The sequence below is a fragment of the Balaenoptera borealis genome, assembly GCF_965194805.1.
Source record: "Balaenoptera borealis genome assembly, chromosome: 5".
NCBI classification, from domain to species: Eukaryota; Metazoa; Chordata; class Mammalia; order Artiodactyla; family Balaenopteridae; genus Balaenoptera; species Balaenoptera borealis.
The window spans coordinates 78,422,760-78,443,094 of NC_138862.1; the positions used below are offsets into that span (position 1 = coordinate 78,422,760).

At 36.6% G+C, this 20,335-nt stretch overlaps 1 long non-coding RNA gene across 1 annotated transcript; it reads left to right on the forward strand.

Moving 5' to 3' along the window:
- The first annotated feature begins 12,152 nt into the window (after nucleotides 1-12,152).
- Nucleotides 12,153-19,327, forward strand: LOC309629409. Its single transcript, XR_014245063.1, has 2 exons — nucleotides 12,153-12,798; nucleotides 17,354-19,327. It is a non-coding gene; the product is annotated as an uncharacterized lncRNA (long non-coding RNA).
- The last annotated feature ends 1,008 nt before the right edge of the window (nucleotides 19,328-20,335 follow it).

Here is a 20,335-nt window from a genome sequence, read left to right on the forward strand (position 1 = left end):
TTTGGAAAGATATTAAAATAATTATAATCCTGACAGAATAATCAGGGCTTAGTGTTTGGGTAACAAATTATGACATTGCTGATTGGAGCTCTAGTTTCAAGGTGAAAAAAGATAGGATAAATACCTTCAGGGACAATTTATGTAAATAACTGATAATATATATAAACCACAATCTGCCTTAAATTTGTTTGAAAATGAGGTACAAAATGAACCAAGTCAAGCTAAATAAACAGCCCAAGGAAGTAAAATATATAAAATTTTTTTACATCACCTGCACTCTGGGATTTTGACCTGTCATGATCTAACGCCTTAATCATTGCCTGTCTCCTTGTGTTTCTGACTATGAAAGACATATGGCCTTAGTAACCCTGGCTTATCACGTGTCCAAGAATTCAGGCCCATGAGCTGAAGGATGAATCACAAGGAAATTCATTTCTAGAACTCTGATGACAGATGAGCTGGTAAGATGAGAATTAATGAACTGAACTTATTACAATGGACTCTGCCCACTGCTCTAATTCCTTACAAAACTTTTTCATTTGGCCTGATGTTATACTTAATAAATGTTTTTCCTCAGGACTTTTCAGGGATTTTCAAGGGTATCCACATCTTCTACCCCAACACAAACACACATACCTCCTTCTTCCTTGCTTTACTTAGAAATATGAATTTGATTAGTTCCAGGATCATTTTATTTTAAAAAGCCAGGTTATAGTAGTTAATTAACTGATAACATATGAATTTGTTGTGATCAGATATCTTTATATCTTAAGCAATTTAAAACTTTTTCCCTCTTTTCATAAGGACTAAACCTCCCAAATTCACTGTATGTTCTTCAAGTCAAGTGAAGCTTTGAGTTATGTTTGCTAGCCTTTCATTAAATTTTACCACCAATAATAGAATATTAGAATCATTAGTTTTGAGAGACTGTATTTGGTATTCAAAAACATTTTATACTTATCTTAAAAACTATATAAATACACTAAAGTGAAAAACATAATTATCCTGCTATCCACTATTTTATGTTTTGGCATTTCCTTCTAGACTTTGTTTAAAAGCATACAAATTTATGTATGTAAATGACTTTTGGAGATATATATATATGTATATGTATATTTATAATGACATGTACATTATTATTATAAATAGTCTGCTTTTCAACTTAACCTTATAATAGAAGAAATTTTTATATACTCACAATAGTCATAATTATCAGTTTAAACTACTACATGTCTATTGGCTTAAAATGCTCCCACTTACTTAGCAATTTTACTATAATAAAAATTTCAACTTTTCTTCAATTTTTTACAATTGGGAAAAATTATATGTAATAAGAGATAAGGCTGCAATGAATACCTTCTCACAAATAACTCTACTGAGTTGACTTTTTTGAAAAAATTCTGATTTACAGAAAAGTTACAAAGATAGTAGAAATGTTCCCATGTATCATGCTACCCAGCTTCCCTATGTGTTAATATCTTGCATAACCATGATACATTTGTCAAGATTAAAAATATTAACATTAACTAAACTACAGACTCTAGACAAATTCACCAGTTTTTACATTAATGACCATCTTGAAACTTTTGGTTGATGTCTTTCATTAGTTCTGGAAAGTTATCAGTCAGCGTATTTTAAAATATTGACTGTACTCCACTATCCCTTTCTTTTAACTTCTTTTTGATATTTCTTATGTCTGTCCCTCTATGTTGCATTTTGGGCCATTTCTTCAAGTTTATCTTCTAATTTTTTAATTCTCTCATCTGCTGTGTCAGTCTGCTGCAAAGCCCATCCTCCAAGCTTTTGTTGTATTTTTTTGTATCTTTTTAATCTCTAGAAAGATTTATTTGGTACTTTTTCAAAAATATTTGGTTCCTCTTTACCTTTTTTTATTCCCACATGTATTTTTCATGCTTGCTTTCATTTCCTTAAATACAGTAATATATTAATTATCTATTGCATAACAAATTGCCTGAAGACTTAGCAGCTTGAAACAACACACATTTATTAGTTCCCATTTTCTATGGGTCAGAAATCCAGGTACAACCCAGCTGGGTCCCCTGCTTCAGGGATTCTCACAACGTTGCACTCATGGTATCCATCAGGGCTGTATCTACATCTCGAGGCTTGACTCATGGTTGTTTGCTAGACTCTGTTCCTTGCAGGCTGTTGGGTTACGGGCTTCAGTTTCTCACCGGCAGTAGGCTGGAGGTCACCCTCAGCTGCTCTTTAACATTACAGCTAGCTTCATTAAAGCAAGCAAGTCAAGGAGACAGAGAGTGCTGGTAAGACCGAAGTCACAGTCACACACAATCATGGAAGCGACATTCCATCACATTTGATGTCTTCTGTTCCTCACAGTAAGTCACCACATCTGGCTCTCTTACTCAAGGGGAGAAAATTATGCAAGAAAGTGAATACTAAGAGGTGGGAATAATTGAGGACCATTTCAGAAACCTATCTAACACTAAACAGTTATTTTATAGACTCTACCTAATAATTTCCCTATTATCAGGCCTAGCTCTGCTCTGTTGTTTTTACTGCTTCTCACTCATGGTGCCTTGTCTCTTTGTGTGTTTTGTTATTTTTAACTGCGAACAGTTTGTTTTAATCAGTTTTATTTGCAGCAAAACAATTGTTTTGAGATCTGGAACGAAGGTGAATTTCTCTAGAATATTTGCATTTGCTTCTATCAGGTGCCTATGGGAATTACCAGTCAATGTGCAATTAAGTTTTCATCTCTACACCTTGGGCTCAATAACGTACTATGAATTTAGGCTGAAACTGGCACAAGAATTTGCTTAAGATTCTAAATTATGAGTAGTGATGTTTTCTTGTTTTACTCTTATTTAGGTTTGTGGCTGTTGATTTCCCCTAACGTCATCCTGGTGAGAGGGGATACATGTTTAGTTTTGTTTCAATATTTTGTACTGTGTGTAGTGTTTGATACCCCAGTTTAATGGCAGGTTGATATCTTTGTAGACTCTTTATATTGGGTAGACATTTTATCTTTTGTTCTTTATGCCCTTTGAAACTGTGAACACTAAAGCTCAAGTTCACAATGGTCAATTAACACCCTCAGAGTGAAATTTACCTTTGGTACTCCATCATATTCCTGTGTTCCTACCTTCACTTAGTGCTTTATCAAGATGATATTTTACTTGTTCTCTAGCTCACTGATGCATATAAGATTAAGAAATTTTTTTCTATGTTACTTAATTGTTTTCAATGAGATTGTATCCAGTTTCCTAGCCATCGTACTACCAGAAAAAGAAAACTTGAGGGTTTCTCATGGTTCTTCATTTTATTGAACAAATATTTATAGATCTGATATTAGGTCCCAGGATCCATACTGGGCTTTGGAAGATCAGACATTGCTCTGCCTTCAAAGAGCTCACTGTTTAGCAGGAAGACAATTTTGCAAATTGTGACATAATACAGTGTAAATTCATCATTGAGGCAAAGATATTACTATGAGGGCACAGAGACAGGTACAAATAACTCAGCCACAATGGGACTTTCAAAGGATGTATGTGGCTTTTGTATTTTGAAGGGTAACTCAGATACTCTTGCATTTTCTCCAAATGACAGTGAGAGACCTTTGACAAACACATACTTCTGATAAAATGTTTACTAATTATATGAAACTTCTTCTCAAATTTAAATGAAATAGTATATTGACTTGTAATGAGCAGTGGCCTAACATTAGGAGCCAGAGTTTCCTTCTTGGCTTTGGTGTCAGTAGACTAGGCAGGCATCTTTGTTTTTATTTTATTTGTAGGAAATTGAGCCCTCAGGAGGTCATATGCCTTTCTCTTTTAATTCTGTGTGTTGTCTCAGTGAGGACAAGTGATACCCCTAGAAGAGAACCAAGCTGCTAGAAAGCTCTGAGATACTACATGGGAGTCACTGGGGAAAAAATACAACATCAGAGCCTGGTCACTGGTATGATTTGTGTCTCTGTGTCATATTTTGGTAATTCTCACAATAGTTCAAACTTTTCATTGTTATTTTATTTGTTATTATATTGTATTTGAAAGATAAATAGGATGTCTGGAGGTGTGCGTCTAAGGAAAGTCCTTCTGCTTACTTCTTCAAAGTCTTGGAAAGATGGCATATTCTCTTTTCTTCCCAGGTAAATAAGACATGTAAAGTGAACTTCTCATCTATCTGTATCCCAGGATTTTTAGAGGATCAAATAAGATAATTAATGTGAAGGCTTTACAAACTTTACAAACTGTAATGGTGGTTTTCTCAGTTTTGTTTCATATTTTGCCTAGGAAGTAACATAATAAAATATAGTTGAATTAAATGGCCCATTTCCCAAACTCAATCCCAACTTTCCTTCTCCCCACCTTACAAGAAATCTAAACCTTTCTAACAAATGGTTAAATTTTGTGTTCTTGTTAGCCTAGAGATCCTGTTTCACCATGGTTTTAGCCAAGACCTTGTTTGCATCTCCCTAGAGGTTATCTTCAGTTAAATATCCAAGAAAGGAAATTAGCAGAGGCCTAGGTTTCTACTTAACCCATCTGAATTCATGTGGAAAATTTCCAGTCCTCTTTCTACTTCTTAATTTTTACCAAAAAAATCTCCCAATTTGGCTAGATGGGTAAGGATTTGGGTGGGGAGTGGTGAAGAAGAGTGAAAGCATATTTTAAAAAATCTATCAGATAGATGAGAGGTAAATAATATAATTTAATGAGTGCCAGTTTACCAAACACATTATATTTACTAGTTCTAATCCTTTCACTTACCTTGCAATCTAGGTTTCATTTTTTTTCTGTTTTACAGATGAGGAAGATGAAACTCAGAGAAGTGAAAAAACTTATTCAAGGTCACACCCCAATGTAGTGCCGTATCTAAAATCCAGACACAGGACTCTCACTTCAAAGACCATGTCCTTTGCACAATGCTTCCCTACGATAGTAAAATAATTTTGTCTTTTCTACTCATTCTTTGTTAAGGAAAGTAAATTTATTATTTTCAAGTGCTCCATTAACCTATTCATTTAGTAGCTGACCATTTAGTTTAAGATAAATTGTCGGTAGGAAATTGGCTGGAAAATTAACTGTTGGGGCTGATCTTAGAAAGAGTAAGAGGGGCTTTTGATTGTTTGTTTTGTCTCTGGTTTCTTTTTGTTTCATTTTTCTGATGGGAGAATAAAAAGGAAAACATCTTTTAAAGGTGAGGGCTGAAGTCCTGGGACACTGAGTGATGCTGCATTTTGCTTTATTTGCACTTTACCATTGAAGGTTTGTGGCAGCCTGGCATGGAGCAAGCCTACTGGTGTCATTTTTTCAACAGCATTTGCTCACTTTGTGTCTCCATGTCACATTTTGGTAATTCTCACAATAGTTCAAACTTCTCATTGTTATTGTATTTGTTACGGTGATCTGTGATCAGTGATCTTTGATGTTACTATTGTAATTGTTTGGGGCGCCCGTATAAGATGGTGAACTTAATCGATAAATGTGTGTGTTCTGACTTCTCCATCTACCGGCCATTCCTCCCATCTTTCTCTTTCTCCTTGGGCCTCCCTATTCTCTGAAATACAACGATATTGAAATTAGGCCAATTAATAATCCCACAGTTGCCTCTAAATTTCAAGTAAAAGGAAGAGTCGCATGTCTCCCACTTTAAATCAAAAGCTAGAAATGATTACGCTTAGTGAGGAAGGCATGTTGAAAGCCAGAACTGGCTGAAAGCTAGGACTCTTGGTGCCAGTTAGCCAGGTTATGAATGCAGAGGAAAAGTTCTTGAAGGAAACTGAGTGCTACTCGAGTGAGCACAAGAATGATAAGAAAGTGAAGCAGCCTTATTGCTGATTTGGAAAAAGTTTTAGTAGGTAGATGATCAAACTGCCTACAACGTTCTCTTAAGCCAAAGCCTAATCCATAAGAAGGCCCTAACTCTCTTCAATTCTATGAAGGCTGTGAGAGGCAAGGAAGATAAAGAAGAAAAGTTTGAAGCTATCAGAGCTTCATTCATGAAGTTTAAAGAAAGAAGTCATTTCTATAACATAAAAGTACAAGCTGAAGCAGCAAGTGCTGATGTAGAAGTTTCAAGTTATCCAGACGACCTAGCTAAGATCAATAGTGAAGGTGGCTGCACTAAACAACAGATTGTTCATGTAAACAAACAGCCTTCTACTGGAAGAAGATGTCATTTAGGACTTTCGTAGTTAGAGAATAGAACTCAATGCCTGGTTGCAAAGCTTCAAAGGACAGGCTGACTCACTTCTTAGGAGCTAATGCGTCTGGTGACTTTAAGCTGAAGCCAATGCTCGTTTACCATTCCAAAAGTGCTAGAGCCATTAAGAATTATACTATGTGGAACCTAGAAAACTGGTACAGATGAACCGGTTTGCAGGGCAGAAGTTGAGACACAGATGTAGAGAACAAACGTATGGACACCAAGGGGGGAAAACCACGGTGGGGTGGGGATGGTGGTGTGTTGAATTGGGCGATTGGGATTGACATGTATACACTGATGTGTATAAAATTGATGACTGATTAAAAAAAAAAAAAGAATTATACTAAATCTACTCTGCCTGTGCTCTATAAATGGAAAAACAAAGCCTGGATGACAGCACATCTGTTTACAACATGGTTTATTGAATATTTTAAACCCACTGTTGAGAATTACTGCTCAGAAAAAGAGATTCCTTTCAAAATATTACTGCTTACTGACAATCCACCTGGTCATCCAAGAGCTCTGATGGAGATGTACAATGAGATTCATATTGTTTTCACACCAGTTAACACAACACCTATTCTGTACATCATGGATCAAGGAGTAATTTAGACTTGTAAGTCTTATCACTTAAGAAATATGCTTTGTATGGCTACTGTTGCCATAGATAGTGATTCCTCCAATCAGTCTGGGAAAAATCAATGGAAAACCTTCTGGAAAAAAGTCACCATTCTAGATGCCATTAAGAACATCTGTGATTCATGGGAAAAGGTCAAAATATTAACATTAACAGGTGTCTGGAAGAAACTGATTTTAACCCATATGGATGACTTTGAAGGATTCAAGATTTCAGTGAAGGAAGTAACTGCAGATGTGGTAGAAATAGCAAGAGAACTAGAATTAGAAATGGATCCTGAAGATGTGACTAAATTTCTGCAATCTCTTAATAAAACTTGAACAGATGAGGAGCTGTTTCTTACGGATTAGCAAAGAAAGTGGTTTCTTGAGATGGAAATTATTCCTGGTGAAGATACTGTGATGATTGTTGAAATGACAACAAAGGATTTAGAATATTACATAAACTTAGGTGATAAAACAGCGGCAAGGTTTGAGAATATTGACTCGAACTGTGAAAGAAATTCCACTGTAAGTAAAATGCTATCAAATAGCATTGCATGCTATAGAAATTGTTCATGAAAAGAAGAGTTAATTGATGCAGCAAACTTCATTGTTGTCTTATCTTAAGAAATTGTTACAGCCAGCAGCAAAAAGGTTATAACTTGTTGAAGGCTCAGATGATGGTTAGCATTTTTTGGCAATAAAGTATTTTAAAATTAAGATACATACATTGTTTTTTAGACATAAAGTTATTGCACATTTAATAGACTATAGTGTAAACATAACTTCTATATGCACTGGGAAACCAAACTATTTGTGTGATTTGCCTTATTGAGACTTTGGCTTTATTGCAGTGGCCTGGAACTGAACCCTCAATATCTCCAAAGTATGCCTTATACACTTTTGTTATAATAGTAAAAAGTAGTTTAATATTTAAAGAAAAAATATATAGGTGAAATGTCTAAATAAGTCAGAGAATAGAGGGAAAAAAAATGGGACTTCAGAACTGTGCTTCTTCTCCTTCTTTTTTCTTGGAGGCAATAAAAACTAGGGTGGAATAAAACCTCCAAAAGTGACTACCTGTTGCTTACATGGGGTGTCCAACGGCTCCTGGCAAAAGAAAAGCAGAAATCAGTTTGAGCCACTGACATCTCACCTCCTTTGGCAAGCAAAACAAAATAAAATAAACTCTCAAAGGAAGAAACCCTTCTGCCTCGCCATGCTTCTCTCAAGAAAAATTAGAATTAGTAATATTATATTTACTATAGATGAAATAGGTCATATGGTAAACTCGGGGGTGGGGGGAAAGAAGAAGAAAACAGAACCTGAAAGGCCTGCATTGATATGTAGTCCAACTTCTTCACTTTATAGGTGAGAAAAGAGGCTCAAAGAGGGGCAGTGACTTGCCTGGGAATACACAGGGAGTTAGAAACCGAGTTGAGATTAACATCACAGCCATCTGCTTCCAGCCCAGTGATGCTTCCACCACTGCATTATTGCTTATGCAGAAGGGAGGAGAAAAACACACACAGCATTTCAGGAATTTGTATGTGTGTCTCTACTCCTATATAACTGGTTTTCAACCTTCTTAGATTCCTAGCAACTGAGCTCCAGGAAAAAAGAGACTCTATCCTTTTGCATTAGATGTTTATCCTTCAGAGCTAATGTACTAGTGCAGCTGAAAAGCGTATAAATGAATTCTTAACCCAGGAGCCTATATCTATGGCAGCACATTAGCTCTGTGCTATTAAAAAGAAGCATGCGCCTCTATTTTAACAATAGAGCGTTCATTATGAAACAGCAGACTCTATGAGCTATATAATTGAATACAGGGCCATCCAGAATTTGCAAACAGAACTTCTGGTACAAAAAGAGTGTGTGAAATCAAGGTCATGATGTAACAGCCATTCCCTGCAGCCCAAAGAAGAGGCTGAAAACACAGTCAAAGAGAATTAATATTTTCTGGCGCGAATGCATCACTGGCTGCACAAGGCGATTTTACTGTGCATTATACTTTAATTATAACTGAGCTGTAGCTATCTATTCCACTTCATTCCCTAATTATATATGCAAACAGCATTTCACAACTTCCACGCGTAAAAAAGATCTGAGGGATTTCATGGCAGGCTTGCTCTGAGTTCCTCCTTCCTTTCTTGGCCTGTGGACTCTCCCTTCAACAGTACATTTGAAGAGACCAAGACAATGTTTGTGATGCTCTGATCACCTCAGAAGATCTGGAGTGTCTGAGTTTGTCTCATTCATGAATAATTTTCTTCTACTGTTATTATATACACTCTGGCCAGCTAACTCTTCCAATGCCATTGTCATATGTAACTTCCTGTTCACAAATCTTTTCCTTTCTTTTTATAAAAATTTTAATCATTTCAAAAAATTGAGCTATAATTGACATACAGCATTATATTAATTTCAGATGTACAATGTAATGATTCAGTTTCAAAATGATCACGTAAGTCTAGTTAACATCTAACATATCTTCTTTCTATATCTACTCTCCTCCCCGCCAAAAACAATCTTAATTAGTCATTTTACTTTATTTTCTTTATCTTCAGTGCTATCATTTCAAGCTACTCTTGAACTCCTTCTGAGAACCCTACAAGAAAGCTGTTTTTGTCCTCATTTTTCAGTGGAGAGGAGAGATATAGAGAGTTTAAAGGGTTTCCTTAAGGTGACACAATCAGTGGCAGAATAAGGCTTGAAGCCACATCTTTTGATTTTGATTTCCACTCTTTCACACTCATTACTGTCATGCATCATTTGAAAGCAGTATTTAACTTCTCATTGGGATAGCAGGGGTGTGCCAGAGCCAGCTCGCAGTGCCTCACAAGAGCAAATTGTAGGCAACCCCTTACAGTCTCATGTTCTGTGACTCCTGTCAGTAGCTTGAAGTTGGCCCTGGTGAGTATGAAATTGACACACACTGCAAATCAGAGCTCCACCTGCTTTTTCTGAGAACCAGGTATTCATCACCCACTAGACTGCCCCAAATATGGGAAACAGATCTACGAATTCCCCGAGAAATACCATAATTTGTAACACAATGCTGTCTTAATTTCTGAACTTGAATAACGTGTGTATGAACACTACTCATGACTGAGGAAAAGCTTAGCTATTTATCTGGACTTCCTCTCATTACTCTTTCAGTATTCTAAAGACAGGAGAGTCACCTGATAGAATGAGGGCTTTTACTCAAGGTGGTAAATTCAGAATTTTTGAATGAGTTCTTTGGCTTTCAGAGTATTTATGGTTTTAAAAGCAATCAGCAAATTAAGAGCTTAGGTGCCCAGGAAGTCTCGAAGATGATACACAGCACTCCCAAAGCAGGAGGCTCCAGGAAAACAAGCGGTTCTTGACATCCAAATACACTCCAACCAGACATGTGAGGCATGTGAGGGAATGATTTCTGGATGCTAGATCTGGGCCTTTCTGAAAAAAAGTAAATGAGTGCATGTGGCTTTTTCAAGGGTGCTAAAAGGAAAACAATTTAGAAATTCCCTATTTCCTTCTCATCAAAAATTCCTGGACTTTCACAAAAGTGCAGATTTTAGCTACTCACAAGATTGAAGTTTAAATCCAAGAGCAAAGTCTAAAAAAACTCACATTAAACCTGAACTGAAGAAGGGTTTGAAACATCAACGCTGGGACCAAAAATAAGCACCGACTTTCTAGATAGAAAACGAAGTGTAAGCTTTTTACCAAACATCTAGTGCAAATCTCAAATCACAAAGTAATAGAAACACAACACTAAAATTCAGCACATGTTATACTGATTAGAGATTCAATTAGGTTCTCTATATAGCATAGACAGCTGCATCAGATGGTATGTGTGCTTCCTAATGGACATTTGAATTTATATATGTGCTGATCTTAAAAAATTTATTTGTGGTGACCTCAAAAGCTGATAGGGAGATTAAATACTAATATGTAATTGCCAGATTCTGCAGATGTGTTTTTGCCACCCTTATTGGAACTACCTTTGGAAAAACTCTAAAAGGCAAATTTCTTCAGTTAATAGAGAACAGTCCTGACAGGAGTTTTAGTAGTCTTATATCCAACATTAATTAGAATAAAGGCTTTAGAGAACATCTAAAACAGTGGGGAACAATATAAAGAGGCAGAAGAGGGTTATAACTAAGAGAATGGATTTGAGAGCTGGACTATCTAAATTCCACCCCCCCACTCCCACCCCCATCTCTGCTTCTTATGAGTTGTTAGACTTTGGGCAAGTTGCTTAAACTTTATGTCCTTTGGTGTACTCATCTGTTAAATGGGTGCAACAACAAAACTGCATTCCCCTTAGGGTTATTATAAATAATTATATAATTTCAATATAAAGGGCTTAGAATAATAACTGACATGTAGTAAGTGTCTAATAAATGTTAACTTTTAACCCAGTCAGCTTTCTCATTTCAGAAGATAAAATACTGAAGCCTATAGAGGTTAAATTCATTATTCAAAGTCATGTAGCAAATTTAAGGTAGAATTGGAATTAGAACCCATGCCCTCCTTTCCATTGTTCCACCACCCTCCCCAATAGTACTGCATAAGTTATTTGTATTTATTCAGTTAAACAGGTATTATCAAACTCTTCTCAGGATTGGGGTTCTCTCAGCACTTCCTCCTATACAAAAGTAAAGGACAAATTTAATTCTCAAACATAAGGTCTTATGATTCCAAATGAATTGTTTTCACCTCTTCAACATGTTACTACTTCTCAGTTATGTGTTTTGGAATGAGATCTTACCCATTCGTTTGTGAAGTAGGAAAAATTCCTGTTTCAACAATAGTCCCAGGAAGCTTATGTAAATGAATTACATAAAGGTGTTTCAATCATTGTTGAGAGAAATAAATACATTCAAAAGAGAAGAAAGAACAAATGAAGTACCAAGTTGGGTAAACAATTTTCAAATTCGATATTTTACCCGGACAATGATAAAACCAGCTACCAAAGAGGTTGAGATGGAGCCTTGCTCTGTGTCCCTGGAGACAGGAAACTCTTCTGAAAGAACTATAAAATATGGATTAGCTGGCTTCCCTGGTGGCACAGTGGTTGAGAATCCGCCTACCAATGCAGGGGACACGGGTTCGAGCCCTGGTCTGGGAAGATCCCACATGCCGCGGAGCAACTAGGCCCGTGAGCCACAACTACTGAGCCTGCGCATCTGGAGCCTGTGCTCCGCAACAAGAGAGGCCGTGATAGTGAGAGGCCCGCGCACCGCGATGAAGAGTGGCCCCCACTTGCCGCAACTAGAGAAAGCCCTCGCACAGAAACGAAGACCCAACACAGCCAAAAATAAATAAATAAATAAATTTTAAAAAAATGGATTAGCACCACAGAACCTATTAATGATTTGGCTTTGGTAAACTCTTTAATCTGCAACCCTAGAAACAGCTCATAAGGAAGAAGCTGCCAGGCTTCACTGAACATTACTGCCACCACTGCTGTTACTGCTGCTGTTGCTGTTACTGTTTTGGTCTCTCATCATTATTCACTTTGGATATTCTTCTGCCTCTGAAAGAAAGATGATTAATTCATGATTTTCTCAGAGTACTCCAGTTTCAAAATGAAGATGATGGTTGAAAAGAAAAGAGAGAGCCTCTGAGAAAGCAGACCAAGGTTGTAAGTCCAATGCCCTTGTAAATTATGGAAATTGATGGGTCCAGAGAGTTCATAGAGTCTGAAATCCAAGACTGTTGATTACATTTAGGCCAAGTTGGTTACAGGTATGAGGTTGAGGCAGTGAAGTGGCTGGTAGCAGCAGGAAATTGGTCAAAGTTTCAACATGAGGCAAATTCTAAGTTCAAAGACTAGGAAAACAGAAACCAATCAACAAGATAATTATGCATGCAAAAATTGAAGTAGAGGTAGGGAGAGAGAGACTGAGACCTGAAGAGGTGAATATAATGTTGAAGCAAGCTCCAAATTTGAAGACTGAAAAGGGGGCAAAGAGCTGGAGGGACTCAGAGGTACATTTGGGCATTATTTAAACCAGTATGAGCTCTTCAGTTTCTGCTTTGCTGTGGTCTAGATCATGATACCCCATACAGGTTCTTAGCAGTTAGGCCTCTAAACCTTGGGAAATGTCTCCAGGATCTGCCTTCTGTTTGGTGTCTCCCAAGAGCTGACTCAGTCTGAGACATGCAAATTCTATCCCATAGATGCATGGAGTTCTGTGAGTCTGATTTATGCCCCTGTCCAGACTATTCAGGTGAATGCCTTACCCCTGAATATTGTTTTTTCAGGTTCCTTTGACTTTATACATCTCAGACAACAGGCCAGGTTGGATGAATACTCTCCACAGGCTCTGGAATTCTAGTTTAAGTCCAGCCCTATGGTTCGCACTAGACAAGACTTGGTTGGACATGGTGGTTTACTAGTGGTATTGCTGCAGCTTTTTAATGGCCAGGCTCAGGTGTTATGCAATGCTTCATAGTGTTGAAATAAGCTTATGTACTATGAGCCCTGTGCTTCCTTCTATGTAAATTAGATATTCTTTTTGATTTTATCTGGTTTGAGGTTCATAGAGCTTATTGTGGTTTCATGCCTTTCACTTGTTTTGAAAAACAGCTAGAATCTTATTACTTCTGTTTCTTTCTTTCTCTCTCTCTCTCTATAGTCCTCTCCCTCTTTCCCTGTATATCAGTTCTCCTTCTGTATTCCATTTATTTGTTATATTTAAAAAAAATTGTCTCATATGTTTCTTAGATGCTTTTCTTTATCTTTCATCTTTCCCCTTTTGGTGCTTAGGTTGGATATTTTCTACTGATCTGTCATTTAGTTCACTATCTTCCATCATTTTGCTTCTAATCTGCTACCAATACTATTTATTGAATTTGTAAGTTTAGTTTAGTATTTTATAGGTCTACAATTTCCATTTGACCTTTTCATAAATTTTAAGTTACTGGTGAAATTATTTATCTTTTCCTCTATTTTCTTACATATTAATCCTAGTTATAAGTCCCCATCTGATAACTATATTATGGCTTTGTTTCAATTATCTACTTTTTTCTCTGAAGTTTTGGTCATTTGATTCTGCTTTTACCATGTTTTATAATTCCTAATTTGATTTCAGATATTTTGAGTAAAGCACTTTAGACATTCTGAATAATGTTATTTTTCTCCAAAGAGGAATAAGATTTCCTCAGGCAGGCAGATAGAATACCTGCACATCACCTTGATCTTGCTAGGACTGGTTTTTGACTTTGTTAGGTCAGCTCTATTTCAGCATTGCCCATACTTTGAAGACACAACCCTCAGTCCTTTCTCCTAGTCATGGTCCTTTCTGGGTTCTCAACTGAAAGCCTGAGTATTTACCAAGGCTCTTCCACCTTGGTGGGGTTTGAGCCCCAATCTCTGTGTTCCCAACACTTCATGGTTGTTTAAATCTCTGACCATGTCTGTAGTCTCCAAGCTACTGTTTTCTTCTGCATTTTTTCCTTCTGGATTTCTAGTCCTGCACATGTCCAGCATTGGAGTTAGTCAAAACTCCAATGAAATATTTATATTGTATGTGGGAGTTCACTTGTAGGGTTTCCACTTCTCTGTGATTTCTTACCTTAAATCCTTACCACTTTGGTAGCCACAAACTTCAACCTCTGGCGCCTGTTCCTGGTAAGACTGCTGCTTTCTGCTCAGGTTCCTCACCACCCACCCCTAGCTGCCCTACATTGCAAATGAAAAAATCTTTCCAGGGGAACTGCCAGGTGAATTTGAAGCTGAATACTTGTGCTTTTATTCTTTCAGGGTTCATTGCCCTCAGATCATGCCTATATTATTTGTTCTTAAATGCCTTCGAATACTTGTTTTACATATTAACATAAAATATACATATTTTAACACAACATGTAAAGCAATTCTACTCCAATAAAGATGTGAAAAAAAATACATATTTTAATAGTTATATTTGCCTTCAGTATAATAAAAACTATTCTATCATGACTGAAATCCAAAGTTTATTAGACAATTTAACATATGTAAACACATGTTTATTTTATGATCCTTATACATTTTCATTTATTTTCAGTTTTAGTTAGAGTTTAAGATGGCTTAGGGAAAAAAAAGGCTATTTGTGAAATTTGTTGACTAAATACAAATAAAAGATTCAGTACAAAGTAAAAATGAAATAAATAAACATATAAAATGGAAGGGTTGATATGGTTCTATGAATAAGCATAGTATCACATCTGAATCTGTTTCCAGGCGGCCAAGGCAAAAAAGGAAACATTATCCAATACATAAATCTCATTATCAAAAAGAAACAGCATATATGCTACTTAGACAGAAAATATAATTTTTTATAGTATGAAATTTTAAAATAAAACATTTTAGTAAGATTAGTAAGATTATCTATAAAAGCTTTATCTAAAATGCCAAATGTAGGTTTCTTGCAACCTACATTAAAAGCCAAGGTGATGGCATTACATAACAACAGAATAAATATATATTTGTTTGCATTGACAACAGATGACAATAGCCAAATATTTACTAAAACTTGAAGGATATTATAAGCTTCTGCTACCTCTTTCTTTTGTTATATTTTTCTTATACCTTTGGAAATATCAATGAAATAAAAAATAGTGAATGGAAATCCATATTTACTTCATTATGCATTTAATTTTTAACTGTAATATCTAAAGGCATTGAACATTGAGGAAATGTCACCACATATGTATGAACACTAATCTGATAAACTTAGAAACAAGTACGTGAGTAGACTAGAAACAAGATATCAATATATTGCTAACAGATAGATTACACAGAAGGGGTCTGGTCAAACTTATTACAAGCCAGTGTCAGACTATCTTGCCTGTTGGTGGATGCAGCTGAGTTCCCAACATAAGTAGGTGTACTTGTTGAATAAATGGATGGAAAAACGAATGGATAAATACACAAAAAAAGTGAATGGATTTTGGCCCCAGACATTAGGACAATGCTCACCTCACAGTCAGAGTTAAAGGACCCCAGCTGTGGGATTTGGAGAGCTTGGTGGGTGATGAACCAGGCATCTCGACACTAACTTTCCAATTTCATTGGCATCTTTTATAAGCCATCTGTAACCTTACAGTGTTGCCTCAATTAACAAAGCCTTTGGAACAAAGCTCCTTTATAATCAAGTTGGCAGCATTAACAATAGCTCATAAACATGCGAAGTATGCTACCATGTGTCATTCAGCTCAGTGACAATGTTCCAATTAGGCTGCATGTGTGCACATGGCAAAATACTGTTGTGCATGGCTCTCATTGGCATGCACAGTCAAAAGAACAGATCCCAGTGTCCCTGTGGAATTTTTTAGCTTGCTCTTTCCCCTTGGCTTTTTTTTTTTATCTGATCTTTGTTCCACATTTAATGGTAATCTTCTTCCCACTCAGGTGTCTGATGTCCTTTTGTTCTTTAGTTACTTATCTTGACCTTGCCTAAAATCCAAAAAAACTGAAAAAACAGGTCTTGTGGGTAGCTCCTTACACTTGTGGCTTACCCTACTGATCTCAGTTACTTCTTACGTTTATGCAGTAGGTAGTATGCATTCTATAACCACATCTGCCAATAGAGCTGAGCATGGATAACAAATGTTTTAGAACGAGAGCTGGGAAAAGCATCACATGATCTATGGCATAAAGGCTCCACTGTTGACTCCCATGCTCCTCAACAGTCAGTCTTTCTTGCTGAGCTCCAGTTTCTACACTTACCAAGTGAGAAGATCGATGACCTCTAAGGATCCTTCCAGATCTAAACTTTCTAGGATTCAAAAGTCAAAATTGAAAATGTATGGAGAAAATGTACTATCGCTCTCCCATTTCTAAGAGTTGGGAGAGTTGAACATGTAAATTCTGGCTGATGCTGTTTTATGTGGCTGAGTCACAAAAGAAAACAGATGTCTTTGATAATATTTCTCTTGAAATGTGAAAGATATTGTGTCTGGGATGCTTAGTAATCCCTTAGGGGGAAAAAACGCAGAGAATTACAAAACTAAGTGGCATGATACCACTGCTATCACCTCAGAATCTGGGTAGAAGTTTCAAGAGTCAGGACATGATTCACCATGTTCTTTTTTCTTTGCGTCTGCAATCATGGAAGTGTATACCAAAATGTAGGCTCCATCAGCCTCTGTCCCTGAGTGTCTGTGATGAGTGTATCTCTCTTGTCCACTCACTTCGTGCACATAATGAGTGAGAGAAAATCTTGGTAGCAGTAAGCTACTGAAAAATAAACAAACCAACCTGAAGTGCTGTGAACTGTCAAACCCAGCTTTCTCCCACTGCAGTTATCCTGGTGGAACCACATTATGGAAGGTGGAAGGGAGAAGTCTGTTATTTGGGGTTACTGGAATAGTCCTGCTGGCACAGCAATGCTGGGCATTTTGCCTGTAACTCTTCAGAGAGGATATACCAGGGTCTGTTCTTGAGCTTAGAATTTTGCTACAGTGAAGGTGAGGGGTTTAAAAGGTAAGAAGTATATTTTCACTGACGTGAAAATATGTAAAACATTCTTTCTTCTCCTTTCATGTTATTCTATCCCTACAGAGTTCTTGAATGTCAGATTGATAAGGACCTTATAAGAAATGCTATCATTGTTCTCAATGGTGAAAAACTGAAATCATTTCCACTAAGATCAAGAACAAGACAGATTGCCCACTCTCACCACTATTATGCAACATAGTTTTGGAAGTTTTAGCCACAGCAATCAGAGAAGAAAAAGAAATAAAATGAATACAAATTGGAAAAGAAGAAGTAAAACTGTCATTGTTTGCAGATGACATGATACTATACATAGAGAATCCTAAAGATGCTACCAGAAAACTAGTAGAGGTAACCAATGAATTTGATAAAATGGTAGGATACAAAATTAATGCTCAGAAATCTCTTGCATTCCTATACAGTAAGGATGAAAATTCTGAAAGAGAAATTAAGGAAACACTCCCATTTACCACTGCAACAAAAAGAATAAAATACCTAGGAATAAACCTACCTAGGGAGACAAAAGACCTGTATGCAGAAAACTATAAGACACTGATGAAAGAAATTAAAGGTGATATAAACAGATGGAGAGATATACCATGTTCTTGGATTGGAAGAATCAACATTGTGAAAATGACTATACTACCCAAAGCAATCGACAGATTCAATGGAATCTCTATCAAACTACCAATGGCAATTTCCACACAACTAGAACAAAAAATTTTACAATTTGTATGGAAACACAAAAGACCCTGAATAGCCAAAGCAATTTTGAGAAAGAAAAACGGAGCTGGAGAAATCAGACTCCCTGACTTCAGACTATACTACAAAGCTACTGTAATCAAGACAGTATGGTCCTGGCACAAAAACAGAAATACAGATCAATGGAACAGGATAGAAAGCCCAGAGATAAACCCATGCACATGTGGTCAACTTATCTTTGATAAAGGAGGCAAGAGTATACAATGGAGAAAAGACAGCCTCTTCAATAAGTGGTGCTGGGAAAACTGGACAGCTACATGTAAAAGAATGAAATTAGAACACTTCCTAACACCACACACAAAAATAAACTCAAAATGGATTAAAGACCTAAATGTAAGGCCAGACACTATCAAACTCTTAGAGGAAAACATAGGCAGAAAACTCTATGACATAAATCACAGCAAGATCCTTTTTGACCCACCTCCTAGAGAAATGGAAATAAAAACAAAAATAAACAAATGGGACCTAATGAAACTTAAAAGCTTTTGAACAGCAAAGGAAACCATAAACAAGACGAAAAGACAACTCTCAGAATGGGAGAAAATATTTGCAAACGAAGCAACTGACAAAGGATTAATCTCCAAAATATACAAGCAGCTCATTCAGCTCAATATTAAAGAAACAAACACCCCAATCCAAAAATGGGCAGAAGACCTAAATAGACATTTCTCCAAAGAAGATATACAGATTGCCAACAAACAAACACATGAAAGGATGCTCAAAATCTCTAATCATTAGAGAAATGCAAATCAAAACTACAATGAGGTATCACTTCACACTGGTCAGAATGGCCATCATCAACAAATCTGCAAGCAATAAATGCTGGAGAGGATGTGGAGAAAAGGGAACCCTCTTGCACTGTTGGTGGGAATGTAAATTGATACAGCCACTATGGAGAATAGTATGGAAGTTCCTTAAAAAACTAAAAATAGAACCACCATATGACCCAGCAATCCCACTACTGGGCATATACCCTGAGAAAACCATAATTCAAAAAGACTCATGCACCACAATGTTCATTGCAACACTATTTACAATAGCCAGGACATGGAAGCAACCTAAGTGTCCATCAACAGATGAATGGATAAAGAAGATGTGGCACATATATACAATGGAATATTACTGAGCCATAAAAAAGAAACAAAATTGAGTTATCTGTAGTGAGGTGGATGGACCTAGAGTCTGTCATACAGAATGAAGTAAGTCAGAAAGAGAAAAACAAATTCCGTATGCTAACACATATATATGGAATCTCAAAAAAAAAAAAAAAAAAGGAAAGGTTCTGAAGAACCTAGGGGCAGGACACGAATAAAGATGCAGACATAAAGAATGGACCTAAGGACACAGGGAGGGGGAAGGGTAAGCTGGGACGAAGTGAGAGAGTGGCACTGACATATATATACTACCAAATGTAAAATAGGGGATATATGTATACGTATAGCTGATTCACTTTGTTATACAGCAGAAACTAACACAATAATGTAAAGCAATTATACTCCAATAAAGATGTGAAAAAAAAAAAAAAGAAATGTTTCCAAATGTTCTTTCTAATGCAGAATCTTCCACATAACCTTTGAGGTGAAATCCAGCTGCTGTCTCAGCACGTTCTTTGATAGGGAACTCACCTTTTCACAGGCAACCAGCAAGATTTACACATAGCATGGATTCTAATAGAGTTCTTTTCTCTATGCTAAAGTGAAATATGCATCACTCTAATTTCTACCCAGTAAAATCCTTAATCCTACCTCTTGAAGCCACATTTTAATCCTTACCCTTGATAGCCCTTAAAATATTTTAAGACAGCAAGCAAATTCCCTTCAACGAAGTTCCTTGAAATTTTCTCCCAAAGAAGGAACTTGAGTCACATAATTGTTTTACAGAGGAGATGATAATTATGGGGATGTGAAGTGATTTCCAGGTGGTCACAACATTATTATTATTATCATTAGTGCAGATGGAGTGAAAATTAGATAGTAGGAGAGAAGTGAAACCTTCAGGTCCTCATATCTTAAATGAGTTGATGAATCAGTTTGATTCATCAAAAACAGCAAGAACCAAAAGCAGTTGGCAAGAGCTCTACTCTGGCAGGAGGAAATCTCTATTTCACATTCCCCTTGTTTACTCCCACCTCGCTGACTCGCTTGTTGCTAATTGTCTAAAATCAAAGTTTTGATGCAAGTTTACTGATGTTGAGAAAGAGAAGAGAGAGATAAATCAGTGAAGTTACAAAGTTACTAAGGATAAGCTCAGAGATAAACAAAGGATGTGTAGAGAATGACACATTCA